Source organism: Somniosus microcephalus, chromosome 15 (genome assembly GCF_052327205.1).
Source record: "Somniosus microcephalus isolate GS21.2 chromosome 15, FLI_Smic_1.0, whole genome shotgun sequence".
NCBI lineage: Eukaryota > Metazoa > Chordata > Chondrichthyes > Squaliformes > Somniosidae > Somniosus > Somniosus microcephalus.
In genome coordinates, this window is record NC_141001.1 from 120286591 (window position 1) to 120314377 (window position 27787).

Below are 27787 nucleotides of genomic sequence, written 5' to 3' on the forward strand. Positions count from 1 at the left end.
CTGTTAAGTAAACACAGCCCAAGGTCAACCGGAGTTTAATTGTTCTTTGGTAAGAGAGCTGTGCCGATCGGAAAATACTTGTTAAGTTTCAGGCTCCATGTTACTGGCACCCAGCGATTGTCTTTGCTTCTCACTTTGTCGATAAAAAGCTTTACATCGGCAACAAACTATGACATCTGGACACAGTGTGTGCTCGGCAATACTTAGCTGGGAATTCAACATTTTAATTTAATTTGACAGGTCAATTGAGAACAGAGTTGACTTTAAAATACAATGTTTAAAGCTGTATATTTCTTCTGGTTAATTTAGGCTTTTGAATGCGAGGGAGCGGTTGTTGATGCAAAAAAAAAAAAACAGCAGGCTACCTCTTTCTGCACCCAGTGTCAGCAGCAAGCTCCCAATCCACTCCCCCCAGTGACTGTCCCAAGTGGGAGCAGCGTTGCTCCCAATACCAAGAATACACTTGCATTCCTACAGCGCCGTTCCCCACCTCGGGACGTCCCAAAGCACTTTACAGCCAATGAAGTACTTTTTGAAGCGGGGTCACTGTTGTAATGCGGGAAAGGCAGCAGCCAATTTGTGCACAGCAAGATCCCACAAATAGCGATGAGATAAATAACCAGACAATCCGCTTTATTTTATTTATTTATTTTCTTTTTTTAAAAAGGGATGTTTGTTTGAGGGATAAATATTGGCCAGGACACTGGGGAGAACGCCCCCTCTTTCAGATGCGATGTTAACCGAGGCCCCGTCTGCTGTCTCGGGTGGACGTAAAAGATCCCATGGCACTATTTTGAAGAAGAGCAGGGGGGAGTTCTCCCCGGTGTCCTGGGGCCAATATTTATCCCTCAATCAACATCACTAAAACATTGCTATTTGTGCATTTCCTACATTACAACAGTGACTACACTTTAATAGTACTTCATTGGCTGTAAAGCGCTTTGGGACGTCCCGAGGTGGGGAGAGGTGCCATAGAAATGCGAGTCCTTCGTTCCTCTTTGAACATCGCTACAACACATGTTTGGTGGGTAGGCGTTCAAATCTAGTTTCCACCATGATGAGCTCAACGTGAAATCTAAGGTGCAGAAGAACAGAGCAGGAGTCGGCCATTCGGTCCCTCGAGCCTGCTCCGCCATTCAATAAGATCATGGCTGATCTTCAGCCTCAACTCCACTTTCCCGCCCGATCCCCATATCCCTCGATTCCAAAAATCTAGCAATCTCAGCCTTGAATATACTCAACGACTGAGCCTCCACAGCCCTCTGGGGTAGAGAATTCCAAAGATTCACCACCCTCTGAGTGAAGAAATTCCTCCTCATCTCAGTCCTGAATGGTCAGCAATTGGCTTGCAATGAGGCCCGCTGGTGTTCAGGAACTAGGGGGCCATTCCAATTCCATTCATTCCTTACTTTTGTTTGTGTGTAATTGCCCAATTGGAGCTCAGATCATGGGTAGACCTTTGCAGTGGACTCTTGGCTACCGCCCAAACTCCCCTCAGTCGCGATCGCCTCACAGCCATCAGTAAGACTCCCATCCCATCAGCCTGGGCTAATTCTGGATCCCGATTTAAGAGGTTAATGAGCTGTTGCAATCTCCTTCACTCCTCCTAGGAGGGTTTGTTTTTGGTCCATGTTACTGCCTTCAAAGATACATTTCTAAAAATGATCATGGCTTTGTATTTAATTAACTGCAGCATTTAGGAATGCCAAACCACCGTATACCAATGTTAGATGTGACTGCCTGGTAGGAGGATTAATATTCCAGTCTCTTTTTTTTTTTCCCCCAAAACCTAAAACTGCATTGAATTAAGACAAAAAAGCTGAACACACAGAAATCAAATGTGACCTCAAAGTCTTTTAAAAGGGCAAGCCAAATAATGTATTAACTCAATATGTAGGGAATGTATTAACATTTCTCATCATTACCAATCATCATCCATTATCTCGTAACTGAGCAGAACAATTTCTAACGTTTATGTCAAGCGATTACAGGGAACATATAGGAAGAGGAGGGGGCCATTCAGCCCCTCGAACCTGTTCCGCCATTCAATTAGATCACGGCTGATCGCTAGCTGAACTCCATCTACCCGCTTTGGTTCCATAACCCTTAATACTCCTGCCCAACAAAAAGAATCAAAATCAGTTTTGAAATTTTCAACTGATCCCCCCACCCACCACCACCCCAGCCCAAACAGCTTTTGGGAGGGGGGGGGGGGGGAAAGAGATTACCAATACCAAAGAAAAAAATTTATTCAGTGCAGTGCTTTGTCATGCATCTACACTTAATCACCACCTCCTTCTGGCTCATCCGACATAGAAGGGATCGCAGCACGGTGGCATAGTGGTGTTGCCTCACAGCGCCAGGGACCCGGGTTCGAATCTGGCCTCGGGTAACTGTGCAAACTCCACACAGACATTCTCCCCGTGTTTGCGTGGGTTTTCTCCGGGTGCTCCGGTTTCCTCCCACAGTCCAAAGATGTGCGGGTTAGGTTGATTGGCGATGATAAATTGACCCTTAGTGTTAGGGGGATTAAATACATGGGGTTACGGGGATAGGGTGGGATATGTAGGGGTTACGGGAATCGGGTGGGATATGTGTCGGTGCAGACTTGATGGGCCGAAATGGCCTCTATCTGCACTGTGGGGTTTCTGTGATTTCTGAAACACGAGTCCATTCCGACTTTCACGCAATTAATCTGAACAATAACTTGCATTTATATAGCGCCTTTAATGTATCAAAATGCCCCACGGCGCTTCACAGGAGCGATGGGTGAAGCCACTCGCACAATCTTGTACATCAACATCCTTTAATCTTTCTACGAATTTTGGAGACACATTTTCTTCACCGTTAGTCCAAAGTTTGCCTCGAGGGGGAGTCAGCACAGGGGAAAGGGGGGGTGGGGGGGGGGGAAGAGAATCATGTACAATCAGGCAGCTTTAATTGATGCCCCTGCAATCTTGTAAATAGCGTTTCAGCACAATAAAACATTTCTAAAAATGTTTAACAGACTTTTTTTAAATTACTTCTCTAGGACTTGGGCGACGCTGGAATTTATTGCCCCATATCTAGTTGCCTGGAGGTGGTGAGCCACCTTCTTGAACCGCAGTGGGTTTGACAGAACCAAGTGGCCACCTCAGGGGGCAGTTCAGAGTCAACCACGTTGGTGTGAGACTGGAAAAGACTTGCATTTCTATAGTGCCTTTCACAACCACTGGACGTCTCAAAGCGCTTTACAGCCAATGAAGTACTTTTGAAGTGTAGTCACTGTTGCAATGAGGGAAACTCAGCAGCCAATTTGCGCACAGCAAGCTCCCACAGACAGCAATGTGATAATGACCAGATCATCTGTTTTTGTTATGTTGGTTGAGGGATAAATATTGGCCCCAGGACACCGGGGAGAACTCCCCTGCTCTTCTTTGAAATAGTGCCACGGGATCTTTTACATCCACTTGAGGGGCAGGCGGGGCCTCGGTTTAAAGTGCAGCGCTCCCTCAGTACTGCCCCTCCGACAGTGCAGCGCTCCCTCAGTACTGCCCCTCCGACAGTGCGGCGCTCCCTCAGTACTGTCCCTCCGACAGTGCAGCGCTCCCTCAGTACTGCCCCTCCGACAGTGCAGCGCTCCCTCAGTACTGCCCCTCCGACAGTGCGGCGCTCCCTCAGTACTGCCCCTCCGACAGTGCAGCACTCCCTCAGTACTGCCCCTCCGACAGTGCGGCGCTCCCTCAGTACTGACCCTCCGACAGTGCGGCGCTCCCTCAGTACTGACCCTCCGACAGTGCAGCACTCCCTCAGTACTGCCCCTCCGACAGTGCGGCGCTCCCTCAGTACTGCCCCTCCGACAGTGCGGCGCTCCCTCAGTACTGCCCCTCCGACAGTGCGGCGCTACCTCAGTACTGCCCCTCCGACAGTGCAGCGCTCCCTCAGTACTGCCCCTCCGACAGTGCGGCGCTTCCTCAGTACTGCCCCTCCGACAGTGCGGCGCTCCCTCAGTACTGCCCCTCCGACAGTGCGGCGCTCCCTCAGTACTGCCCCTCCGACAGTGCGGCGCTCCCTCAGTACTGCCCCTCCGACAGTGCGGCGCTCCCTCAGTACTGCCCCTCCGACAGTGCGGCGCTCCCTCATTACTGCCCCTCCGACAGTGCAGTACTGAGGGAGCGCCGCACTGTCAGCCTAGAATTTTGTGCTCAAGTGTCTGGAGTGGGACTTGAACCCATGACCTTCTGACTCAGATGAGGGTGCTGCCCACTGAGCCACAGCTGTCACTGACTGGAGTCACACAAAGGCCCAGACCAGGCAAGGATGGCAGGTTTCCTTCCCATTAGTGAACCCGTTGGGTTTTTACGACAATCCGACAGCTTCATGGTCACTTTTACTGATCCCAGCTTTTTATTTCAAGATTAATCTTTTTTTTAAAAAGTAATTTCCAATTCTCAAACTGTCAGGGTGAGATTTGAAATCGCGTCCCCTGGCTTATTAGTCCAGACCCTCTGGGTTACATAAGCACTAACGTAAATTAAAATATACCCAATAAAAAGACGACACAGCAACTGATCATTCACTGAACGAAAAAAAAATCACGTGATTTAAACCCACTTTTCCCCAAATTGTAATCAAATCAAGTGGCTGTTACACCTCTATAAATCTACAACAGAATAGAAGCCTCGATTACAATCCAATCCCCCTTCCCCTCAACGAACACATTTAATTCTCACCATCTTGACATGTCAGAGGTTAAAAAGCAAATCTGTTTACTGTGGTAATGATGAAGCAGTCGAAAAGGGGGAGCGTTAACAACCAGCACATTAGGGTCTGCTGGAAAGCCATCCAAACAGAAGGGAGATAGATAGTTTTCAATTAGCAAAAACGTCGCAAAAATCCAGATTTTCCAGACCACACAACTTGATCTTATTAAAAAAGGGAACGTGTCCTTTTTAAAAAAAAATAAAAGTCTGCACTATTTTACAGTTTACAATCTCTTCACTCTTGCCTTAACCACTTTGCTGCTGTGTTGACAGGTATAAAATATCACTTAAGCACAAACCTTTTAAGACATTGAATTTTAATAAACTTTGTTTAGATGCTCGCTACAGCAGAGCGTTGTATATGTCAAACCTTTTCTGCTAAGTTGCTGCAGGCCTTAATAAATCAGGGCATTATGGGCAATAAACAGCTGGCAGCATAGCTCCCAATCGCAGAACAAACACACACTGCATTTTATAAGGCAGCTCGCTGTCAATACCGAACTCGATACGGTGTAGGTTGAATTTTGGATACTCCAATTACAACTCAGTTCGTCAAAAAAGTGGCGTTTGGGGTTTTTTTTTTTTAAAAACACAACCCCTCAACTCAACTCGTGCTACCTTGAAAGGGTTTTTATTCAATCCGTAACAGGCAAATTTCAGTGGCGTTGACGAATTGCGAATTGAAGTTATGGTGGAGCTTTTACAAACCGTTCTACCTACTGCAGGTTTTCTGTGCTGTTGAGGGGAATCAAACTTAGAGTGCAACAGGGCTTGAAATGAGGCTGCCAAGACCAAGCGTTGACTGAGGCGCTGGTCCACAGCAAGAAACAGTGGCCCAGTGTTATAGAGGCATCCTTCACACATATTAAAGCCAGCTTGCAAAGAAAAGCCAGCACTAGACACTTCATGCCTGCGTGAACACAAAGCAGCGAGCTCAGATTGCCGTCAAGTTGAACTGACTGGTCCGTCGGGTCACTCGATGGCCCCCCCCGCACTGCTCGGTTCACCAGGCTCAGCCCAATCTTTCCCAACCCCCCCAGCTCACGGAGACAGGATCCTCCAACATGGGACCAACACACACCACCGACGTGAGAGGCATCCTCTGGAACACGCTGCCCAAACAGACGGTGGACGGAAGCAGATTCAACGGTAACTTTCAAAGGGGAGTTGGGTAAACACTTGAAAAGGAAAGAATCTGCACAGGGCTAATGGGGATAGAGCATAGGAGGGGGGGGGTGGGGGAAAGAGAGGAGAGTGGGACTAATTGTTGAAACATAGAAAAATAGGAGCAGGAGTAGGCCATTCGAGCCTGCTCCGCCATTCAATATGACCATGGCTGATCCTCTATCTCAATATCATATTCCCACTCTCTCCCCATACCCCTTGATGCCTTGTGTCTAGAAATCTATCTATCTCCTTAAATATATTCAGTGACTTGGCCTCCGCAGCCTTCTGTGGTAGAGAATTCCACAGGTTCACCACCCTCTGAGTGAAGAAATTTCTCCTCATCTCAGTCCTAAATGTCCTACCCCGTATCCCGAGACTGTGACCTCTCGTTCTAGACCCCCCACCCAGGGGAAACATCCTCCAGCATCCAGTCTGTCTAGCCCTGTCTAGCTCTATTCAAAGAGCCGGCACAGGCACAATGGGCCAAATGGCCCCCCTCCTGTGCTGTATCTGAGGATACTGAGCGCTACCCAAAACAGAGACACACCTGGCTAAACGAGGTGTGCGTTTACAGCACAAAATCTTCACATGAAGTTAGAGAGATATTACGGTCCAGGGGCAAGAAGGAACGCTCAAATCTGACTATTTCTAGTTTTCTTTGTAATTTTAACAGTGGTTTTTTTGGTAGCATGGGCGCTAGCTGAAGTTGAGCATGTCGCATTTCCTCTGGCGGTGGGAGTCCAGAACAAGGCGGCACAACCTTAAAATTACAACTAGGCCCTTCCAAAAAAAAATTAACAAGTCTAATGGGACGCTGGTCTTTATCTTGAGGGGGCTGGAATACACAGGGGTGTAGGTTATGTTCCAGCTGTACAGAGCTCTGGTCAGACCCCATCGGGAGTGACTGGGTTCAGTTCTGGGCCCCGCACCTCAGGAAGGATACACTGGCCTCGGAGAGGGAGCAGCGCAGATTCACCAGAACGGGTTAAATTACGAGGACAGGTTGCATAGACTGGGCTTGTATTCCCTCGATTATAGAAGATTAAGGGATGATCTAATTGAGGTGTTTAAGATTAAAAGGAATTCATAGGGTAGAGAGAGAAAAACTATTTCCTCTGGTAGGGGAAGTCTAGAACAAGGGGGCATGACCTTAAAATTAGAGCCAGGCCGTTCAGGGGTGATGTCAGGAAGCACTTCTTCACACAAAGGGGAGTGGAAATCTGGAACTCTTTTCCCACCCCCCCCCCAAAAGCTGTTGAGGCTGAAAATGTCAAAACTGAGATTGGTAGATTTTTGTTGGGTCAGGGTATTAAGGGTTACGGAACCGGGGCGGGTAAATGAGTGAAGATACAGATTAGCCGCAATCTAATTGAATGGTGGAACAGCCTCGAGGGGCTGAATGGCCTCCTCCTGTGGTGTGATCCAATGGAACGAACGATGCAACTGGTGTCCATTTTGAAAGTAAGAGAACGGTTACGCCCGTCTATTGCGAATAATCGCCGTTATAATTACTCAGGCTCGCGGGTATGATAACATTCAATAGACATAAAAGAAACTGCACTTCACTGGAGTGACCAGCCAGCTCGGAGGGGGGGGGGGGGGGAAGAGAAATGAGAATACGACACGTTTAGAAACCAGGCCTTGTAACGGTTAGCAACTGTACTTAACCATGAAGAAACTAATTCACAGTCAAGATGCAAAAACATTACCCACAGATTCCAATAAAAGTACCATAAAAAAAAATGGTTTAAAAAACCACAAATCTACAAATACTTAAAATGGTAATGAAAATGATTTAGCATTTGCAACCATGTTAAGCTTCAGAATGGTAATGTGCGCACAATCAGTATAATCAAACATGTGAAAATAAACTTTTCGAACTCAGGATGAAGGTATTTCACACGGTTTTCCAACTCCTCCAGTACATTAAGAGTCTGAGCAGCTGCTGTCAACTGCCACACAGTTTAATAAACTGGAATACTTAAATTTACAAGTAGTGTTTATGAAAGCTGATTATTCTTTGGGGGGGGGGGGGGGGGGCTTGAATCACAGCCACCCCACTACACAAGATGCACTTCCTTCAACCTTTATCACACTCCACCATAGCATCTGCATGAAGTTCAGTCACTTTTACAAAACATGAAAAAATTCCACAAGCAACCATTCAAAAACCAGACACACAACGTTATGGTAACTGGCACTGGCCAATGTCTGAGCTCCATTTTAAAGTTCATTAATCCCTGACTCCTTGCTCTCAAGGGGAGGGGAAACTCAACTTATAATTTGGAACTAAATATCTACCAGAATAAAGAAAGTGCAAGAGAGAGAGAAAGAGAGAGCAAAAAAAGAGAAAGGAAAGAGAGAGAGAGAGAGAGAGAGAGAGAGAGAGAAAAATGAGAGGAGAAAAAAAGAAAAAAAAAGGAGAAATAGAAAGTAGAGAGAAAGAAAAAATAAGAGGGAAAAAGTGCGAGAGAGAGAAAGAATACAGGACAGGTCTTAAAATTTTATGATACAGTAATATAGAACATCCTATAAATATTACAGAATTTTATCCTGGCAACTAACAGCTACAACGTATCACATTTTGGAAAATATTTTAATTATTTAATAATCCAGAAAATAAGTTTTTCTTGCTGCCAAACAGCATCAGAATTCAGCTTTACCCAATGTCTAGGAATGAATTAAGACACAAAAATGCACTCACACACACACAGATTTTTTTTTGTTAAATTGCTTCATAATGCGAACAGAGTTTCACACAGATCCTAAACACTAACAAGTGTGGAATTCAACTCCCAGAGTCTTCATCCTAACCAAGTTAACAATTTTCTGAAAATGAGCTGGGTTTTGAGAAATGTGCTTCCGCCAAATCCCCAGACAGACCCCTTAAACCATGCCTGGCACATTGATATCACGACTCCAGGCTGTGACTACCTTCCCAACACTAACACAGCCTTAATCCAGAAATGCTGTTTCCAAAGCAATCAATTTCAATTAAAAAATAAACCTTATACAAGGTGCCCTGCTACCCAACCACCATCCTCAATTCATCTGCAGCCCCCTACACTGGACGGAATTATTTAACAATTCTCCAGAGGGCAAAATGAACGATTACAAGCCCATACATTTACAACACAAGGGCTAAATCAGGCACGCAAAATAAACCTGCAAAAAAAGTGTAAACTATCAAAGAAAGGATGTTTGAAAAAAAAAAGCACGGAATAACTATCTCCTACTTCGCATAGCTACAAACTCCATTTGGATCTAGAGAATCTGCCCCTCTCCACATGCCACAATGGCATTTGCAAACTGAGCGAGAAGCTGATTTTAAAAAAAACAAGCACTATCTAAAAATATAGAAAAGTGCAGGTCCGAGATTTTTTGAGGTGTGTGTGTACTTTGTGGAAATCACTGCACCCTTACGTCAGAATCTAAGCAAATATTTACTCTGTGTGTGTGTGCGTGTGTGTGTGTGTGTGTATTAAAAAAAGAGAGAAATGGGTAGAGGAATTGAATTACTTACTCGGAGAGAGCGAAAAGCAGTCGGATTTGCAACAAGTTCTCGGTGTGGCAGGCAAGGCGGGCGGGCTCTGTCTCCCAGCCCCGAAACACAGCCAGCCAGCCAGCAATCTCCTGCGGCAGCTTCTTCCCCTGCAACCAGCAATAGGGAGGAGGGGGGGGGAAAAAAACAACAAAAAAATATTCGCCTTTCATTATCGGTTTTACTCCAGCAGACAACAAGGAGGAGAAAAAAACACAACATATTGAAAAATACAACAAAAAACCAACAAGTAAATCACTACAGTCCCTCGCTGGTTTATATTTCTATATATGTTATTTTTTAAATTAAGAAATAATTCGCTCCCGCTGAAGACTTGCGGAAGTTCTGCTTTAGGAGAGAGACAGAGAGAGGGAGGGAGGGAAAAATGTGAAAAATGTGGGAGATTTGCTGGGCGCGGGGAGCGGGCTGGAGCTGCTCAGCAAAGCCACACCGAACACTGCCTGATTTCTCTTTATTTTACCATAAATAAAGACATTTTAAAGAGATTTTTTTCCCACACGCCCAGAAGTATCCATTCCATTGCTTCTTGTTGCAAAAAAAATTCGATACATTGAAAAATAGATACATTGTTGCAAACAACAAAAGATACAAACTCACCTCAGGATTTGTTTAAAAACTCTTATAAATACAGGAATTTTTTTTTTTAATTTTTTTTTTGGGGAGGGGGGTTCAGAAACGATAGACTTTGCGCGGCTGGTAGCTGGGGTGTCTATTATGGGGTGTTTGCCGGGGGCTGAGCTTTGCCGAGCCGGGAATCGCGGCGCTCGCAGGAATTCCAGGAATGACAAACTGGAATGAAGCTCAGTGCCGGCTCCCCCGAGTCTGCGCACTGGCGCTGCCGGTCTCCGAGTCTGCGCACTGGCGCTGCCGGTCTCCGAGTCTGCGCACTGGCGCTGCCGGTCTCTGAGTCTGCGCACTGGCGCTGCCGGTCTCTGAGTCTGCGCACTGGCGCTGCCGGTCTCCGAGTCTGCGCACTGGCGCTGCGGCGCCCCCCAGCCCCGGGCCAAAAAACAGGCCAGCGCGCATGTGCGGAGCCTGCCTGTGACGGAGCCTGCTGGGACTTGTAGTCCCATAGAAACATAGAAGATAGGAGCAGGAGTAGGCCATTCGGCCCTTCGAGCCTGCTCCACCATTCAACGAGATCATGGCTGATCATCCAAACCCTAGCACCCGGTCCCTACACCGACAGCCATCCCACCCAAGCCCTATCCCCGTAACCCCACGTATTTAATCCCCCCTAACACTAAGGGCCAATTTTTGTCATGGCCAATCAACCTAACCCGCACATTTTTGGACTGTGGGAGGAAACCGGAGCACCCGGCGGAAATCCACGCAAACACGGGGAGAATGTGCAAACTCCACACAGACAGTCACCCGAGGCCGGATTTGAACCCGGGTCCCTGGCGCTGTGAGGCAACAGTGCTAACCACTATGCCACCGTGCTGCCCATCCCAAGCCATGTGACAACTTCAGAGGGGAGAGGAGGGAGGGAAGGAAAGAAGGTGAAGGAAGAGGAGGGAAGAGAGGAGGGAAGAGAAAAGGAAAGAGGGAAGGAAGAGAAAAGAAGGAAGAGGAAGGAAGGAAGGAAGAGAAGAGGAGGGAAGGAAGAAAAGAGGAGGGAAGGAAGAGAGAGGAAGGAAGAGAAGAGAAGAGGAGGGAAGGAAGAGAAGAGGAGGGAAAGAAGAGAAGAGGAGGGAAGGAAGAGAAGAGGAGGGAAGGAAGAGGAGAGGAGGGAAGGAAGAGAAGAGGAGGGAAGGAAGAGGAGAGGAGGGAAGGAAGAGAAGAGGAGGGAAAGAAGAGAAGAGGAGGGAAGGAAGAGAAGAGGAGGGAAAGAAGAGGAGAGGAGGGAAGGAAGAGGAGAGGAGGGAAGGAAGAGGAGAGGAGGGAAGGAAGAGGAGAGGAGGGAAGGAAGAGGAGAGGAGGGAAGGAAGAGGAGAGGAGGGAAGGAAGAGGAGAGGAGGGAAGGAAGAGGAGAGGAGGGAAAGAAGAGAAGAGGAGGGAAGGAAGAGAAGAGGAGGGAAGGAAGAGGAGAGGAGGGAAAGAAGAGGAGAGGAGGGAAGGAAGAAAAGAGGAGGGAAGGAAGAAAAGAGGAGGGAAGGAAGAGAGAGGAAGGAAGAGAAGAGGAGGGAAGGAAGCGAGAGGTGAGGAAAGAAGGTGAAGGAAGAGGAGGGAAGATAAAAGAAGGGAGAGAAGAGGAAGGAAGGAAAGGAGAGAGGAAGGAAGAGGGAAGGAAGGACTTGCATTTATATCAACACTTGCCTTTCCCGCCTCTGTACTTGCTTAACACCTATTACATCGCCAACTTTTTCCAGTTCTGCTGAAAGGTCATCGACCTGAAACGTTAACTCTGTTTCTCTCTCCACGGATGCTGCCTGGCCTGCTGAGTATTTCCAGCATTTTCTGTTTTTATTTCAGATTTCCAGCATCCGCAGTATTTTGCTTTTGTTGCATTTCTACAGCTCTTTTCACAACCTCAGGATGTCCCAAAGCACTTTAAGTGTAGTCACTGTTGTATTGTAGGAAACGCTGCAGCCAACTTGTGCACAGCAAGCTCCCACAAACAGCAATGAGATAATGACCAGGTAATCTGTCCCTAAGCTTCTCCGTCTCTCTAGCTCTCTCTCTCTACCTTTAAGACGCTCCTTAAATCCTACCTCTTTCACCTGTCCTAATATCTCCTTATGTGGCTCGGTGCAAAATTTTGTTTCATAATCCCTCCTGTGAAGCGCCTTGGGATGTTTAACTACATTAAAGGCGTGATATAAATACAAGTTGTTGTAGTTTTAATAAAGACAACTTCATCGTCGCTGGGTCAAAATCCTGGAACTCCCTCCCTAACAGCGCCGCGGGAGTACCTTCACCACACGGACTGCAGCAGTTCAAGAAGGCGGCTCATCACCACCTTCTCAAGGGCCAACTAGGGATGGGCAATAAATGCTGGCCTTGCCAGCGACGCCCACATCCCGTGAATTAACACATAGAAAAAAAATGCTGGAAACACTCAGGCAGCATCGGGCGATTATCACATTGTTTGTGGGAGCTTGCTGTGCGCACATTGGCTGCCAGGTTTACTACATTACAACAGTGACTACACCTCCTCAGTACTACACCTCCAGTGCAGCGCTCCCTCAGTATTGCACTGGAGTGTCAGCCTAGATTTTATGCTCAAGTCCCTGGAGTGAGGCTGGAACCACACGACCTGCATGACTACAAGGCTGGAGTGCTACCCACTGAGCCACGGTACAACCTTACAAAACAAGAGTGCTAGCAACTTAGCCAAGCTGACAGTACAATGTAGCATTAATTAATCTGCTCAGCCAGGGTCCAGGACAAAGAAATCCTTCCTGGTACTTTTGAAGGAACATGCATGTCATTAAAGTACAAGTGGTAACAAATATTCAGAGGTTCATAGTAATACTCAAAGAGAACAAAAAATCTAGAAACCCAATGTCACGCCAGTATGCCACGATTGCCAATGTCACTCCACTATGGCCAATGTCACTCTATTATTTAAGAAGGGTAAGAGAGATAAACCAGGAAATTATAGGCCTGTTAGTCTAAGGTCAGCTGTGGGGAAGTTACTAGAATCTGTCATTAGGAACACAGTGACTGAGCATTTGAACAGTATGAGCTGATCAGAGAGGGCCAGCATGGATTGGTAAAGGGTAAGTCAATGTCTAAGGAACCTAGTTGAATTTTTTGAGGAGGTCACTAACGTGGTAGATAAGAGAATGTCTCTGGATGGTGTTTATATGGACCTCCAGAAGGTATTCGACAAGGTTCCACACAAGAGGCTGTTAACAACAATGGAGGCAACCTATTGGCTTGGATTGGAGACAGAGAGTAGGGATAATGGGAATGTGCTCAAATTGACAAGTTGACTAGTGGTGTCTCCCAGGGATCTGTACTGGGTCATAGAAACATAGAAGATAGGAGCAGGAGTCGGCCATTCGGCCCCTCGAGCCTGCTCCACCATTCAATGCAATCATGGCTGATCATCCAAATTCAGTATCCTGTCCCTGATTTCTCCCCATATCCCTTGATCCCTTTAGCCTTAAGATCTCAGCTTTTCACCATATTTATCAACAGCTTGGATGAAGGAATAGAGAGCCATATATTGAAGTTTGCTGACGGCACAGTAAGGAGTGGAGACGGGAGCAGAAAGTTGCAAAGGGACATCGATCGATTCAGTGAGAGGGCAAAACTGTGGCAGATGGAGCTCAACGTGGGGAAGTGTGAGGTCATCCACTCTGGACCTCAGAACGACCGATCAGAGTATTCTCTGAAAGGTGAGGAGCTCGGAACTGAGGAGGAGCCGAGAGATTTACGGGTCCAAGAACAGAAATCAGTAACAACGAGTGGACAGGCACAAAAAATAATTTAAAAGGCTACTGGAATGTTGGCCTTTATTTTAAGAGGGCTGCAATACACAGGGGTGGAAGCGATGTTCCAGCTGTACAGAGCTCTGGTCAGACCCCATCGGGAGTCACTGGGTTCAGTTCTGGGCCCCGCACCTCAGGAAGGATAGACTGGCCTCGGAGAGGGAGCAGCGCAGATTCACCAGAATGATACCGGGGCTAAAAGGGTTAAATTACGAGGACAGGTTGCACAGACTGGGCTTGTATTCTCTCGAGTTTAGATGATTAAGGGTGATCTAATCGAGGTGTTTAAGATGATTAAAGGATTCGATAGGGTCGAGAGAGAGAAACTATTTCCTCTGGTGGGGGGAGTCCAGAACAAGGGGGCAGAACCTTAAAATTAGAGCCAGGCCGTTCAGGGGTGATGTCAGGAAGCACTTCTTCACACAAAGGGTGGTGGAAATCTGGAACTCTCTCCCCCAAAAAGCTGTTGAGGCTGGGGGTCAATTGAAAATTTCAAAATTGAGATTGATAGATTTTTGTTGGGTAAGGGTATTGAGGGTTACGGAACCGGGGCGGGTAGATGGAGTTGGGATACAGATCAGCCATGATCTAATTGAATAGCGAAACAGGTTCGAGGGGCTGAATGACCTACACATGTTCCTATGTTCCAACTCCCAGATAACAGATGCTAAACCTGTATCGAACCTTGGTTAGACCACGCTTGGAGTACTTGGTCGCCATATTATAAAAAGGATATAGAGGCACTGGAGAGGGTACAGAGAAGATTTACAAGGATGATACCAGAAATCAAATCAATCAAATCAAATCAAATCAACTTTTATTGTCATTGTTAGTGCACAAGTGCAGTACAACGAAATGTAGGCTTGCGGCTCCCGAGAGTATACAATTTGGATTAGGACACTTAAACATTTCAACATACATTTGTACATATATATTAGCATAAATATGACCATAATAAAGTGCATTGGCAGATGTGCAGGCTTTAGTGTTTATTTGTGGAGTTCAGTAGGATGACAGCCCTGGGAAAGAAGCTGTTCCTAAATCTGGTCGTACGGGTGCGAATGCATCTGTAGCGTCTTCCAGATGGTAGGAGGGCGAACAGACTGTGGCTGGGGTGGGTAGGGTCTTTGATAATGGACCGCGAGGGTATACATATCAGGAAAGGGTGAACAGGCTGGGTCTCTTTTCTCTTGAAAAAAGTAGGCTGAGGGGTGACCTAATAGAGGTCTTTAAAATTATAAAAGGTTTTGATAGAGTGGATACAGAGAGAATGTTTCCACTTGTGGGGAAGAGTATAACTAGAGGCCATCAATGTAAGCTAGTCACCAAGAAATCCAATAGGGAATTCAGAAGAAACTTCTTTATCCAAAGAGTGGTGAGAATGTGGAACTCGCTACCACAGGGAGTGGTTGAAGCGAATAGTATGGATACATTTAAGGGGAGGCTAGACAAGCGTGTGAGGGAGAAGGGAATAGAGGGTTATGTTGATGGATTTAGATGAGGAAAGTCGGGAGGAGGCTCGAGTGGAGCATAAACACCGGCATGGACTGGTTGGGCCGAATGACCTGTTTCTGTGCTGTATATCGGATGTAATTCTATCCTATGTAAAGATATTCTTGGGATGTGGGTGTTGCTGGCAAGACTGGCATTTATTGCCCATCGCTAGTCGCCCTGAGATCCAACGGAGTAGATTGCCAGGCCATTTCAGAGAGCAATTAAGAGTCAACCATGGGACTGGAGTCACATATAGGCCAGACTGGCTAAGTTTCCTTTTCTAAAAAAAAAAGCCAGTTGTGCTTTGACAACAATCCGGACAGCTTCACGGTCACTTCGACTGGCACCAACTTTTTATTTCCAGATTATTTATTTTTTCTTAATCACATTTAAATTCTCAAACTGCCATGCTGGGATTTCGTTTTATTCATTCATGGGGACGTGGGCGTCGCTGGCTTTACTTTATTCATAAAAATATGGAAAGGTCTTCTCTTAGGCAGAGACTCTCCAGAGTCTCTTCGCCGGGAGCAAGCGGAAGCCAAGCACAGGCAGCGCAAGGAGCGCATGTCAACCCAAGCACCCCACCCACCCGCCCCTTCAACCACCGTTTGCCCCACCTGTGACAGAGACTGTAGGTCCCGCATTGGACTCATCAGTCACCTGAGAACTCATTGTGTGGAGATGCCGGAGTTGGACTGGGGTGGACAAATGTAAGAAGTCACACAACACCAGGTTATAGTCCAACAGCTTTATTTGAAATCACAAGCTTTCGGAGCGCTGCTCCTTCGTCAGGTGAAGTGGAGAAATGCATAAAGACACAGCTTATATAGTCAGAGAATCTGACTATATAAGCTGTGTCTTTATGCATTTCTCCACTTCACCTGACGAAGGAGCAGCGCTCCGAAAGCTTGTGATTTCAAATAAAGCTGTTGGACTATAACCTGGTGTTGTGTGACTTCTTACATTTGAGAACTCATTGTTAGTGTGGAAGCAAGTCATTCTCGGTTCCGAGGGACTGCCTAAGAAAAATATGGAAAGGTACATTACTGCACAATTCAAATGTTACAGTTCACAGCGCACTACAGATTAAATACGGTACATGGCACTCCAGGGTGCCTCATTCCATTTACAGTGCAGTTTACAACTACATTTACATTGCATTAAACATTTTCTGCTACATACAGCCTGAGGGGGAGGTGCGGAGGGGTTTATACTGGTTCCCAGCCCTCGGTGTACAATGGCGGGAGGGTCCTTTCCTCATTGAGCCTTTGTGGCTGCGGCACCAAGCTTCAGTGCGTCCCTCAGCACCTAGTCCTGGGCCTCGGAATGTGTCGGTCTGCAACTCTCGGCCGTGGACAGCTCCCTGCCCTGGAAGACCAGCAAGTTTCGGGCAGACCAAAGGGCCGTCTTTCACCGAGTGGATGGGCCTCCAGCAGCTGCTGATGTTTGTCTCGGTGTGTGTCCCTGGGAACAGTCCGTAGAGCAGAGAGTCCTGAGCTCGGGCTGAACTTTGACAAAATCCACTGCATCTCTCTCCAGATCTTCTTTGCAAACACAGCAAGGCTGGCATTTATTGCCCATCCCTAGTTGCCCCTTGAGAAGGTGGTGGTGAGCCGCCTTCTTGAACCGCTGCAGTCCGTGTGGTGAAGGTGCTCCCACAGTGCTGTTAGGGAGGGAGTTCCAGGATTTTGACCCAGCGACGATGAAGGAACGGCCGATATATTTCCAAGTCAGGATGGTATTTGACTCGGAAGGGAACTTGGAGGTGATGGTGCTCCCATGCGCACTCACATTCTCTGGATTACTAGTCCAGTAACACACCCTATCCATTGAATCTCTAATTGAGAAAGAAATACTTTCCCTCTCTAAGTATTTTTTAAAGGACTGGTGGGATGGATAAGGCATCAAGAGTGAAAATACATCAAAATTGTACCTGAATCTCTGGCAATGATTAAAAACTTTAGCTTTATTGCCAGTGGCTAATCTCAAATACAAATCAGGTGAAATTGCTAGATGCTGAGAGATTGTTTCCCCTGGCTGGAGGGTCTGGAACTAGGGGACACAGGCCTAGAAATTCAGTGGGCTGCGCCACCAGTTAGCGCCCAAAGAGGGCACTCAGTGGCTTTAGCGCCACTGGCCACACCTACCGCGATATTTAGCGGGGCGCTAATGGCGGCGTTAGCCTGTAGCGCTGCGCCGCCACCGATGACGTCATCGGTGTGCACAGCGCCCCGCTCCCGCCCCGATGACCATATTTGGTCGCGCCCGCCTCTTCAGCGCTGGCCGCAAATAGCAACCGGTTCACAGGGGCCTACCTGTGGCGGTAATGGCGCTAGTTAAGGTGGAGGTGCGGCCGGCCGCTTTTTCAGCGGCCGCCTGCCAGCACCTCCGTCCCCGGCCTCCTACCCCCCCCCCCCCCCCCCCGCGGCATTGCCGGCTGTTTCCCGAGAGCCCGGCACTTCTCCTTGGTGCCGTGCTCGTTTGCCGGCACTCGCGAGCGGGGCTCGCGCTGTTGCAGGCCCCTCCCCCTTAACAGTGGGAGGAAGGCCTGCAGTACCGCAGCGTGCCATGCCGCAGCGTGTGGCGCTGCGGCCCTTAGCGCGCCGATATTCAGGGTGAGCGCCCCAAGCGGGGCGCGGGAAGCCTCGAGTAGCGGCCCGCTTCCATTTGGGGTGCAGAAACTGAATATCCGGATGGAACAAGTGGCTCCGCTCGCAGCGGTAATTCCGGCGCCCAGGCGAGCTTGGCGCCCCAAACGGCGCCCAACTGAATTTTTAGCCCATAGTCTCAGGATAAGGGGTCGGCCATTTAGGACTGAGATGAGGAATTTCTTCACTCAGAGGGTGGTGAATCTTTGGAATTCTCTGCCCCAGAGGGCTGTGGAGGCTCAGTCGTTGAGTATATTCAAGGCTGAGATCGATAGATTTTTGGACTCGAGGGGAATCAAGGGATCTGGGGATCGGCCGGGAAAGTGGAGATGAGGTCGATGATCAGCCATGATCGTATTGATTGGCGGAGCAGGCTCGAGGGGCCGAATGGCCAACTCCTGCTCCTATTTCTTATGTTCTCATGTTCTTAAATATTAACTGTTTAGACATTTCCGTTTAATAAGGATCACTTATTAAAAAATGCTCTTGGACGTCTCCTCTTCTTTCGTACGGCAGTAGCAAAACAAATCAAATGTCAATATCTTAAGTCGGATATCCAGGCCAAAGCTTCCGGTGTAACAGCGTAGATATCTTGTAGGTTCCTCCGAGGGCAGTGTTCAACGATGTGCTCCAGGGTCTGACCGGGAGCTCCACTGTCGCATGGTGGGGATGCTTTAATCTTCCATCTATGGAGAAGGTGGCAACATCTGCCATGACCGGTTCTGAGGCGGTTGATGGTTGTCCATTGTTTTGGAGGAAGGTTTGATCCTTCAGGTTGTACGGTGGGCTCCTCTATAAAGAATCCATTCCGTAAGTCGCAGTTCTTCCAAGCATTTCACTATCATTCGTCAGGGTTGAGGGGGGATCGCTGAAGGGCTTCGGCGACGGCCCAAAATGGCCGCCTAGGTTTGAGACGGGTTGGTGGTAGGTTGGTCAAGTCGGCCTGGATCGGCACGTCTTTGCTGATGTTCTTGGCCATTGTCTCCACAGCAATAAAAGAAATTGAAACTGTGGGGTGAAGGGATACCTGCAACAGCTGAATTGTTTCAGGAAAACTGTTTTCTTTCTTAAAAAACCATCGGCGCCAGTGAAACAGGCCCACAACAACAACTTGCATTTATATAGCGCCTTTACCATAGTAAAACACCCCAAGGCCCTTCACAGGAGTGTAATCAGACAACAATTTGACATAAGGAGATATTAGGACAGATGACCAGAAGCTTGGATAAAGAGGTAGGTTTTAAAAAGTGTCTTAAAGGAGGAGAAAGAGGTAGCGAGGCGGAGAGGTTTAGGGAGGGAATTCCAGAGCTTAGGACCCAGGCAGCTGAAGGCACGGCCACCAATAAAGAAAGAAGGACTTGCATTTCTATCGTGCCCTTTACGTCCTGAGGACATTGGCGCTTCACAGCCAATTAAGTACTTTTTGAAGTGTAGGCACTGTTATAATGTAGGAAACGCAGCTGCCAATTTGCGCACAGCAAGCTCCCACAAACAGCAATATGATAATGACCAGATCATCTGTTTTTAGTGATGTTGATTGAGGGATAAATATTGGCCCCAGGACACTGGGGGAAATCGGGGGATGCTCAAGAGGCCCGAATTGGAGGAGCGCAGAGATCGCGGAGGGTTTATGGGGGCTGGAGGAGGTTTACGGAGATAGGGAGGGGGGCGAGGAGGCCATGGAGGGATTTTGAAAATGAGGACGAGAATTTTTAAATCGAGGCATTGCCTCCGTTAAATAGAACAGAATTTGCATACATTTCAAGGTTACAGAAAAATCAAATCAGAAAATAAATCTGTTTGGATGATTTAATAATGAGGTACAAATACAAAACCATCTTTAATACAACTTTGTTTATTGCCATTTTTAAAAACAAAAAATATATGAAGCGCTGCTGGGAAAATGGAAAAAAATCTGTTTAAATAATTGGCTCTTGTGCAACAAGTTAGTAATTATTCAAATGCCTTTTTGGCACTCATACAATTACAATGAGCACCATCAGGACTGATTTGATTAAATAACTGTTTCCAACAGCTGCATTAAAGTGCATCCCATTACAAGGGTTATATTAACCTACAAACCCAGAATGATTCAGGAATTATAACCGTGCTTACCCTGCGCTGAGTTTAGGTATGTAGGACTGTGCAAAGTGATGGACAAAACACGCACGCAGAATTGTGGCATTCGGAAAGAGAATTGCTGATAATACAGAGCAGTCGAAGTTTGCGAATGTACTAAGATGGCCATAGAGCACATATACCAGAAACGCTGTTTACGGAGGTCACGGTCCATCATCAAAGACCCTACCCACCCCAGCCACAGTCTGTTCGCCCTCCTGCCATCTGGGAGACGCTACAGATGCATTCGCACCCGTACGACCAGATTTAGGAACAGCTTTCCCAGGGCTGTCATCCTACTGAACTCCACAAATAAACTCTAAAGCCTGCACATCTGCCAATGCACTTTATTATGGTTATGTTTATGTTAATGTATTACAAGCCAAATGTATGTTGAATGTTTAAATGTCTTAATCTAAATGTACACTCTTGGGAGCCGCAAGCCTACATTTCGTTGTACTGCACTTGTGCACTAACAATGACAATAAAAGTTGATTATGATTATGAATATGAAATAGACGACAATCGGTGAGCGCGATGCTGTCTGGCGTTGGAACTCTCTCTCGCTGACAATTGGTCCGAGGGTTCAAAATCAGAAAGAAATTTTTACAAGCAGCAAAAACTTTCGTGTGCACAGATTTGGCAGCTGCCACACATCCATCGCACTCCTGATGACACACACCAGACGTCACTCTGTGTCACAGGTGAAAAATATTCTTAGCGAAAGGCAAGGAGTCATTAAACTGGAGCCTGAAATTTACAGTCAGTTAAAATCGGCCTCTGATTGACCTCAGCGACTGCAATTACCTGGATTTTCCTTTCTAAAGCAATGGCCTTGAAAACAGGTAAACCTCGCAACCATGTTCCAGTCCCCAGATCACACTCGAGCAATGGCACATAGAATGGTAGCAAAATACTGCGGATACTGGAAATCTGAAATAACAACAGAAAATGCTGGAAAAACTCAGCAGGCCAGGCAACATCCGTGGAGAGAAAATAGAGTCAATGTTTCGGGTCAAAACCCTTTATCAAGACTAAAGCGGCACAGGAAATGAAATAGATTGAAAGGCCAGGTTGGGAGAGAACAAAAGAGAAGAAGAGACATTAAGAGGTATTCAAAACGAGACGAGATGGTGATAGGACTAGTGGAGACAAAAGACGGCTCTAGATTAGGTGTGAAATGCACTGGCAGAATGGGAGACAGCTGCCATGTGGGAGAGAGAAAAAATAGAAAGGGGGGGGGAAAGGGCCAAAACAAAGGTGTGGATAAAAAATATTAATAAAAAAGTAATAGGGGCCGAGGTTATGATCTGAAGTTGTTGAACTCGATATTGAGTCCGGAAGGCTGTAAAGTGCCTAATCGGAAGATGAGTTGCTGTTCCTCAAGTTTACGGTGAGCTTCCGTGGAACAATACAAGAGGCCAAGGACGGTGAGGTCTGAGTGGGAATGGAGCGGTGAATTAAAGTGACAGGTGACCGGAAGCTCTGGGTCACCCTTACGGACTGAACGGCGGTGTTCCGCAAAGCGGTCATCCAATCTGCGTTTGGTCTCCCATAGAAGATAGGAGCAGGAGTAGGCCATTCAGCCCCTCAAGCCTGCTCCGCCATTCAATGAGATCATGGCTGATCATCCAAACTCAGTACCCTGTCCCTGCTTTCTCCCCATATCCCTTGATCCCTTTAGCCTTAAGAAATATATCTAACTCCTTCTTGAATATATTTAATGAATTGGCCTCAATTGCCTTCTGTGGTCGAGAATTCCACAGGTTCACCACTCTCTGGGTGAAGAAATTTCTCCTCATCTCAGTCCTAAATGGCTTACTCCTTATCCTTAGACTGTGACCCCTGGTTCTGGACTCCCCCGCCATCGGGAACATCCTTCCTGCATCTAGTCTGTCTAGTCCTGTTAGAATTTTATAAGTTTCAATGAGATCCCCTCTCATTCTTCTAAACTCCAGCGAGTACAAGCCCAATCAACCCAATCTCTCCTCATACGTCATTCCTGCCATCCCAGGTATACGGTGTGCGTATATATTTTAAATATTCTAAAAACAGGACAGGTAACCTGCATTCGAGCAATGGCGAGACGAGTGACCACTTGACGTGTTTTTGCTGATTGCAGGAGGAATTTATTCGTTCCTGGGATGTGGGCATCGCTGCAAGGCCAGCATTTATTGCCCATCCCTAATTGCCCTCGAGAAGGTGGTGGTGAGCCGCCTTCTTGAACCGCTGCAGTCCGTGTGGTAAAGGTGCTCCCACAGTGCTGTTAGGGAGGGAGTTCCAGGATTTTGACCCAGCGATGATGAAGGATCGGTGATTTATTGCCAAGTCAGGATGGTGTGTGACTTGCAGGGGAACTTGGAGGTGGTGGTGTTCCCATGCGCCTGCTGCCCTTGTCCTTCTAGGTGGAAGAGGTCGCGGGTTTGGGAGGTGCTGCCGAAGAAGTCTTGGTGAGTTGCTGCAGTGCATCTTGTAGATGGTGCACACTACAGCCACGGTACACCAGTGGTGGAGGGAGTGAATGTTTAAGGTGGTGGATGGGGTGCCAATCAAGTGGGCTGCTTTGTCCTGGATGGTGTCGAGCTTCCTGAGTGTTGTTGGGCAGGACACCGGGAGAGCTCCTCGCTCTTGGAAGCATTGCCAAGGGACCCACAACTGGCAGATGAGGGGGGTTGGGGGGAGGGCCTTGGTATAACGTCCCACCACTCGCCCCTCCCTCAGCGCTGCACTGAAATGTTGGCCGAATTATGTGCTCAAGTCTCTGGAGTACTGTCAGCTCCACATAATGCAAGTTAGATAGTTGAAGGAGAAAAAAATTGCAGGGATCTGGGGAGAGAGCGGGAGTGGGACTAACTGGATTGCTCTTCGAAAGAGCCGGCGCAGACTCAATGGGCCGAATGGCCTCCTTCTGTGCTGGACTATTCTGTGATTCTCTGTCCCTCCTGCTCATTTTTTCCGTCCATTCAAGTGTCATGCTCAAAATTCTGAGTCAAAAAAAGTATAAAGAAGAAAGACTTGCATTTCTATAGCGCCTTTCACGACCTCAGGACGTCCCAAAGCGCTTCACAGCCAATGAAGTACTTTTTTTTGATGCGTAGTCACTGTTTTAATGTAGGAAACGACTGGTATCTTACACAGGAGCCAGAATGTCTGTAAACTCTGACTGACCTTATTAATCACATTCTTTTTTTTTAAAAGGGAAAGAAAGCCAATTATTTCCAAAGTATTAAGAAACTCCCAACATCCCAACTGTTAGGTGTCACAGTCTAGATGGGGGGAGGAAGCTACAAAGGAGACACAGACAGATTAAGTGAACACGCAAAACTCTGGCAGATGGAGTTCGATGTGGGGCATGTAGTGATCAATAGCATGTCATTCTATAGTGGACACTAGGTGGAGCCGTAGAGCTGTATATAGCTGTATGTGTATAAGACTACACTACCCAGCTGTATAGATATTAAGACTACATTACCCATGAGGCACTAGGCTACCCAGAAGGCAACAGTCAAGATGGCAGCCTGCACACAGGAGCACACATGCTGCATCTCTACAGATACTGTACCTAGAGAACATGTACTGAATAAATGACTAGCTGGAAGCTAGCTGTGTTCATAATAAGAATGTCTAGTTATTAATGAACATAACAGGGCAGTGTCAGCTCATCCACTTTGGATCCCAGAAAGACAAATGGGAATATTTTCTCACGGGTGAGAGACGAGGAGCTGTGGAGGAGCAAAGGGGTTTGGGCGCCCAGATACGCCGATCACTAAAAGCTCGGGCACAGGTACAAAAAGTTGTCAAAAAGGTTAATAGAATATTGGTCGTTATCTCAAGGGGGTTGGAATTCAAAAGTGATGCTTCAGTTGTACAGAGCCTTGGTCAGACCCCACCTGAAGTGACTGGGTTCAGTTCTGGGCCCCGCACCTCAGGAAGGATATATTGGCCTCGGAGGCGGAGCAGCGCAGATTCACCAGAATGATACTCGGGGCTAAAAGGGTTAAATTATGAGGACAGGTTGCACAGACTGGGCTCGTATTCCCTTAAGATTAGAACGTATAAAATTCTGACCGGGCTGGACAGACTGGATGCAGGGAGGATGTTTCCCCTGGCAGGGGGGTCTAGAACGAGGGGTCACAGTCTCAGGATACGGGGTAGGACAGTTAGGACTGAGATGAGGAGAAATTTCTTCACTCAGAGGGCGGTGAACCTGTGGAATTCTCTACCACAGAAGGCCGTGGAAGCCAAGTCACTGAATATATTTAAGAAGGAGACAGATAGATTTCTAGATGCAAAAGGCATCAAGGGGTATGGAGCGAGAGCGGGAATATGGTATTGAGATAGAGGATCAGCCATGATCATTCTGAATGGCGGAGCAGGCTCGAAGGGCCGAATGGCCTCCTGCTGCTCCTATTTTTCTATGTTTCTAGAACGTTGAGGGGTGATCTAACCGAATGTGTTTAAAATGATAAAGGGATTCAGCAGGGTAGATAGAGAGAAATTATTTCCTCTGGTGGGGGGAATCCAGAACAAGGGGGCAGAACCTTAAAATTAGAGCCAGGCCGTTCAGGGGTGATGTCAGGAAACACTTCTTCACACAAAGGGGTGGTGGAAATCTGGAACTCTCTCCCCCAAAAAGCTGTTGAGGCTGGGGGGGGTCAATTGGAGCTTTCAAGACCGAGATCGACAGATCTTTGTTGGGTCAGGGTATCGAGGATATGGAGCAAAGGCGGGTAGATGGAGTTAAGATCCAGATCAGCCATGATGTGACTGAATGGCGGAACAGGCTCGAGGGACTGAATGGCCTCCTCCTGTTCCGATGGTCCCATGAAAATTGATTTCACGAGCCACACTTAAGTGCAATAGAAACCCATCTGGCCTCCAACTGAGTTGAGGGTCTGTTAAGAGAAATCAGCCTCTAACTGACCTTAAGAACACTCCACTTTTTACAACTTGTGGCCTTCGAAGGTCACGCTAAGTTACACACAGATTCATCTGGTATAATAAGGCATTATGGGCAGGATTTTCATTGGGCCGTGGAGTCGGGATTGGAAGCGTGTGGGGGGTTAAAATCCCGAAATCAGGGGTCCCGAAATCAGGGGTCCCAACCCCATCCCACACCCAACACGCCTCCATGTCAGTTTCAAAGGAGGCAGATACCCGACCCATACTGGGACCCGCCTACCCGAGGCGGGAAGGGGATTAGTGCCAATTAACTGCCTGTTAACAGGTAGTTAACAGGCAGTTTTTAGCCTAATCCCTATTTTTAATGCTGAAGTGTGGGATTCCCGACGGCTCCAAACCATGCCAAGTTTGCGAGGCGGGCCGTCGGGTTGAAGGACTGGGAGGGGTTGAGATGTCAGTGTTCAGGTGAGTGATGTGTGCATGAGTGCAAAGGTAAGTGTGTTTGGTGTGTCTAAAGTGTTTAAAGAAGTTTAAATTACCTTTTTTTACCTTTTCAGCCTTCCTTCCTTTAGGTCTCGGGAGTCCCTCATCTCACCGGCACAGAAAGCAGAATGGCTGTGAACTGTCAGCCTGCAGCTTTCTGTGCAGGAGAGATTGCTAACTGAGTCTGTGTAGAAGGACTCAGGTTAGAAGTAAGACTGTCAGTGTGAAACACTGATATTTCATCTGTCAAAACCTCTTGACAGATGAAATTTCAGCCTGTGACGTCACCTGTTGCCGGGTGGCCCTTAATTGGCCTGCTGAGCCCGCTGGGCAGGCTCAACAAGGTCAATCAAGTTAATATCGCGTGGATTGGCCGCATCTCGATGGAGGCGGGACTACAACCCCGAAAATTGTAGTCCCGCCTCCTACCCGACTCCTGAATGAAAATCTAGCCCTATGAGTTACACGGCATAAAGTTTTTCACTTCAAACGCTCTGCAATGTTGACACTGTTTCTCTCTCCACAGACGCTGCCTGACCTGCTGAGTGCTCCCAGCATTCTCTGTTGTTATTTCAGATTTCCAGCATCCGCAGTATTGCCTGACAATCGCTCCTGTGAAGGGCCTTGGGGCATTTTACTATGTCACAGGCGCTAAATAAATACAGGTTGCTGCATGTTGTATTGTTTTCAGACATAAAAAGCTATATGGATGGAGAATTCTATTGTATTCTGATCCCACATTAAAGCTGAAAATTACAGTAAAATGAAAAAATCTAAAGAACGCTTCTTTTGCAGGCAAACAAAATTGAAACAACTTAAGACTCATTGAGAAAGGTGAACGCGAGCACTTAAAACACTGCCACCGGGGAACACGGGACATTGGCAAGGCAGTTCACAGTGCAAGAAAATTAGACAATTAGCGACAGTAAAGAAAGGTGCTCTGAGGGTGTTAGCCATGGCTCAGTTGGTAGCACCCTCACCTCCTGAATCCAATCAGGACATGGGTTCAAGTCCCACTTCCAGAGACTTTGAACACATAAACTAGACTGACACTCCCAGTGCAGTGCTGAGGGAGTGCCGCACTGTCGGAGGTGCCGTCGTTCTAGATAAGACGTTAAACCAGAGCCCTGCCTGCTCTCTCAGGTGGACATAAAGATCCCACTGTTTTTGAAGAAGAGCAGGGGGAGTTCTCCCCCGGTGTCTTGGGCCAATATTTATCCCTCAATCAACATCACTAAAATCTGGTCATTTTCACATTGCTGTTTGTGGGAGCTTGCTGTGCACAAATTGGCTGTCGCATTTCCTACATGTTCCCGATGGCAGGGGAGTCCAGAACTGTAGGGGGTGGCGTGTGGCCAGTCAGTTATGCCCCTGACTGCCTGTGAGCGGTTTGAATCGCTCCCACACCCCTGGGTTCTCGACACTGGACTGAGGTGCAGGTGGCGATACAGGAAAACGAGTAGACAATTGGTTTGGTACAAGAAAGCCGTAAACTTTATTAAAAACGATGATAAAAAAATTACAAATGCTGAGAAATCACTATATAGTCACAGGCTTATCAAAAGAATACACTTAAATGGGAATGGGGAACACACGGCACATCGAGGGAAAACAACTACATTAACAATCCCCTTATCCTTATCCCACCCCTATACCTAACTAGATTAAGCTAAGAGGGGTCAGGAATTCATGCTCACCAAGTCAAAATCTGCGGAGTTAAAATGGTTGTGGGGTTTGGGGTTCGCTCTTTGTGCTATCTGGGGCCTGCCATCGTCACATGGTCTCAGGGCGCTGCAAGGGCGTCGTCCAGGTAAAGTACCCTGAGATTAAAGTCTTTGCTTGGGTACTTTACCTCGCAGGGATGATGGTTCTTCTTCTTCGGGTGGCAGCAGTTGAATTTTGCATGAAGATAGTCGCAAGTTCAGCTGGATTGAAGGCCCGATTATTCGAAGCGTTCTTCAATCTTCTTCCAATTCGTCTTGTCTCATCTCATCTCATCTCGTCTCGTCTGGCCTGGTCTGCCCGTGTTTGCCTGGTGCGATACCGGGCGTCCCTGATGGATTTGGGGAAGACATGGGCAGTGGCCAGGTAGCAAGCGCAGGAGGAAGAGAGCGCTGGTTACCGATGGGCCTACAATTATACTCCTTCTGAAGGCCATTATCTGCGCGCCAAATCAGGTCAGTCTATTGTTCAATTTAGGCGGGCTCGTTTAATATAATTATACCAATCTAAGTTAACTGGCTTTAGATGGCCGTTTATCGCACCCGATGGCCCCGATGTCTGGGTTGT

General features: G+C 47.3%; 1 protein-coding gene and 1 long non-coding RNA gene across 4 annotated transcripts in view; one reads left to right on the top strand and one right to left on the bottom strand.

Moving 5' to 3' along the window:
- Positions 1-10292, bottom strand: part of LOC147107187 (transcriptional enhancer factor TEF-1) — a 236502-nt gene extending 226210 nt beyond the window's left edge. For 2 of the 3 annotated variants that reach the window (XM_086008364.1, XM_086008362.1), the window contains exons 1-2: positions 10069-10292; positions 9433-9560 (exon numbers count right to left, since the gene is read on the bottom strand). The gene's annotated coding sequence lies outside the window, so the exon portion shown is untranslated. The remainder of the gene's footprint in view (positions 1-9432; positions 9561-10068) is intronic. The other variant, XM_086008363.1, reaches the window with a different exon arrangement.
- LOC147107188 (uncharacterized) lies at positions 5608-26225 on the top strand. The gene is made up of 3 exons (XR_015081053.1): positions 5608-5891; positions 13561-13760; positions 26025-26225. It is a non-coding gene; the product is annotated as an uncharacterized LOC147107188 (long non-coding RNA).
- Positions 26226-27787: the final 1562 nt, after the last annotated feature.